This window comes from Dendrobium catenatum, unplaced genomic scaffold (genome assembly GCF_001605985.2).
Source record: "Dendrobium catenatum unplaced genomic scaffold, ASM160598v2 fragScaff_scaffold_586, whole genome shotgun sequence".
Lineage (NCBI taxonomy): Eukaryota > Viridiplantae > Streptophyta > Magnoliopsida > Asparagales > Orchidaceae > Dendrobium > Dendrobium catenatum.
Window position 1 is genome coordinate 174681 of NW_021319048.1, and position 3777 is coordinate 178457.

A 3777-nucleotide genomic window follows, 5' to 3' on the forward strand; every position below is an offset into this window, starting at 1 on the left:
TAGTAGCCCTAGGCAAAGTGCTGGCAGCAGCGGGCAGGGCGCGGGCATGTGCGCGGTTAGTCGGGGCAGGTGCAGGTAGCCCGGGCAACTGCGGGTAGCTTAATTTGAACGGGTCGGGTCAACCCGAACCTGACCCGTTTTTCAAAACGGGTCGAATCCGAGAACCCCAACTCGACCCGTTTTAAAATCGGGTCGGGTCCAACCCAAATTTTTCCGGATCGGATTCGAGTCGAATTTTCGTATCGTGTCAAATATTGACACCCCTAGACCTAACATTTATCAAAATTGTTGATACTTGATAAATCTATTTATTGTTTATCTTGCAATTTATTATGTATGAATAGTCAATGAATAAATCATTCAATAATATATAAAAAACAACAATGAGGAAAAAAAGAACTTATCTGAATTGCATTGAAACCAAATTAAAACATGAGATCATACATATATATTATTTTCTATTACGCCCTCCTCTGTTAAATAAGATCTGAATTCTCCCATCTTCTATAACATCGTCACTATTATTATTATTATTATTATTTTTTGCTATAACGCTGTCACTAATTATTTCTAATGGGCTTCAACTAGGTTTTGTGTTTTGGGTTAAGACCAATTGGGGACCTAAAGCATTGAAGGCTCGTAGTATGGAAATATGTCAATTAGGAGGTGAAGATAAGAAGATTTGAAAAATGTGGTATCATGATTCAACATATCCTAATGTATATTTCTTCATTAAGAATTCCTTAGATTAATGAATTTGATATCTCATGTCAATTATTGTTGGGTAGGCTTACATATTTGGACCCATTGGCAAACTTTTGATATTTTGTTTGTCAAGAAGAGAACAACCCGGTGTAGAGGAAAATTATTAGGTCCGGTCACCTGATAGAGAGATACATCCGGATTTCTCTCTATCTACAGTACAAACGCAATTATTGTAGCAGCTACGCTTTGACTGCGCTTTCATTGTAGCCTCTAATATTTTATTTAAAGATATAAGAATGGTTAAATCATGTATTAAGTTATATTTAAAATACATTCTCATGATTATGCGGGATCAAAATTTTATCTTATTTATTAAATCTCTCTTCAATATAATTATTTGTATTTAAGACATGTCCTATAACAACACAGCTCACAACATGCGCACATTATAAATCAATGTCATGAGAGTATCAGATGAAATTTCTAATATTTTTTACTTTAACTAATTCGAACTTTATATTAAAATTCTTTAATATTTATGTCGCAAGAAAAAAATTTTATTATTCAAGAATTATTATGTTAATTTTCTTTCTATTTTTTCATAATTAAATTTAAAATATATATTTCATAGCTACTTTTATCTTTAATGAGCACATATATCATACGAGATTATTACGTGCGGACGCCGAATGTGTCTGAAAGGAAATGAGGAGGCGCCACGTCATGAAATGCAATGTGCATTCAATGATGTGGATTGTGGCTCCTAGCTCCTCATTCTCCTCCGAGCACGTTCGGCATCCATACGATTAATTATGCTACACTAACAATCTTTTTGAGATGGTTAAAATATTTTATAAAGTTGGTTGTGAAGTTATTGTGAATAAAAATAACTTTGTTATTATAGTTGTAGAAAATAGCTTTCCACCACATATAATTCTGAGCACTGAAAAATCAATAAGAAAAGAGTAGCCAATTAAAATTATAGTCCATATATGACCTAAAAATGAATTATAGTATAAGATGCCACAAACCTATAATACATCCAATAGCAATAAATAATGGTATGCTATGATCATTAAGTACTGATAGAGCATTAAACATGCAGGTAAGTGTTAATTTGGATTTTTATTGCTTAGCTAAACGGCTTTAGCATTAAAAAAATTGCATTCACGTCAATCCTTTCTACTGTAGTATGTAACTATATATAAAACGTTAATAGTAACAGTAACTATTACAAATATACCAAGAAAATTATAAATTAATACTTAAGTAAACAAATTCATTATGTAATTTTAATTGCCACAATCCTTCGTACGTAAGTATCAACCCTTTCATGAAATACTGGCGTAAAGTCCATAAACAATTGAGAAGAATGATAATACGTACCCTTATGTCAACAACACCTCTATGACACTGGTGGCTGATCCAAGCAGTCAAACATGTCGTTTGAAAGTCGATGATGAAGCTTTCACTATCAAAAAATAGGACTATTGCATCACAAATTTTGACATATACCGATGGTTATAATCAAACCGCTGCATGACCGCTGTAATTGCAATGCGTTGCAACGACATTCCTCAGTGGTTTATGGATCGGCGGGGTAGTTTTGTCGAAGTGCTTAATTTAGTAGCAGTTATAGCCACTGCAAACATGCAAATTTACAACGGTTACAACCGCCACATACCTTGGAGAAGCAAACTTAGTTACATAATTGTGGCGGTAACAAACTTAGTTACATAATTGTGGCGGTTATAACTGCCACATGCCACAATGATGTATGTTGTGGCGGTTAAAACCGCCACAAATCAAATTTGCCGGTGACCAGGGATTCGGAGGCGACAACGGTTTCAGCGAGCAAATGCAAGGAATGGGAGAGGAATCACGAAGCGGGGCAAATGGCTCGGCTAGGCACAAGGGAGGTATAAAGGCCGTTTCTAGCATCAGTTAAAATCGTCGTAAAAAAGTCGTTCTAGAAATAGAGGGAGGTCAATCAAGGAGTGATCGAATGAAAGTTGAGGTGGGTTTCTGCTTTGCAGACATATTTCATTGTTAATAATGGCTGGTTCTTGGGGAGCCATAGTTACATCAAGATTAAGCATTTCCATAGTTTGAGCGGTATCTTGGCCGTCAACATAAGCTACATAGTTGCACTGACCATTTGAGGTCTAAGGAGGGATAATTCACATTTTGCAGCAAGACACCCTATTATTATCGTTTTAGCAGTTAATAACATTTTAATCATCTATAAAATCAATTTTACATTGAATTACCTCAAAATCAGGCACTCGAGAAGATACAGGTGAGTTCTTTTGTCTCCTCTCTGATCTGATTGGAAGTGGAGTTTGCAGAAGCCTAGCCAATCTCTTTTGCCGAGTATTCCAAAAATTTTTGACACCTTTATCCGTTCTTCCATGAAAGAAATTGCAATTCTCTAGTGATATAACATTACAACGTGTCAACAAATCAGAACAAATTAACAACCATTTGAAAGAAATATCAATGATGAATAGAATAAAAATAGCACATCTTTTTAACCTCCCTACAAATAGAACAATATAAGCTGCATAATTTATATTATTTTGAATATATATAATATTTATTATTTTATTATATCTAATTTATAGCACATATTTTTATTATGTTTAAATTTATGAAAATTTTCATATATATATAATATTCATCATAATAAAAATTTAATCAACATATTCAAACATAATTTTTTTTCTTAATAGTCTTCGTGTAAATTTTTTTTTAGTGTTAGGAGAATAGTCTTCGTGTAAATTTTTTTTTAGTGTTAGGAGCTTCGAATGTGAGCCACTGGGCAAAATCTATTCATGTCTACCAATGAGGTGCACCCACAAGCTCGTCTTCCTGAGATTTAGTTGTTATTTTTGAAAAGTTGAAGGCCTTATCGGGTCAACAATTTGAATTTATTATAAATATCTCTACAATATAAATATTTTTTAATTAATTTTTAAGGACATTTTTTTATTATGACCTTACAAAAATTTCACTGTTATGCCACGTGGCAATTTTAAGCTGTTGATAGGAAACTTAAGCTTTTAATTAAGA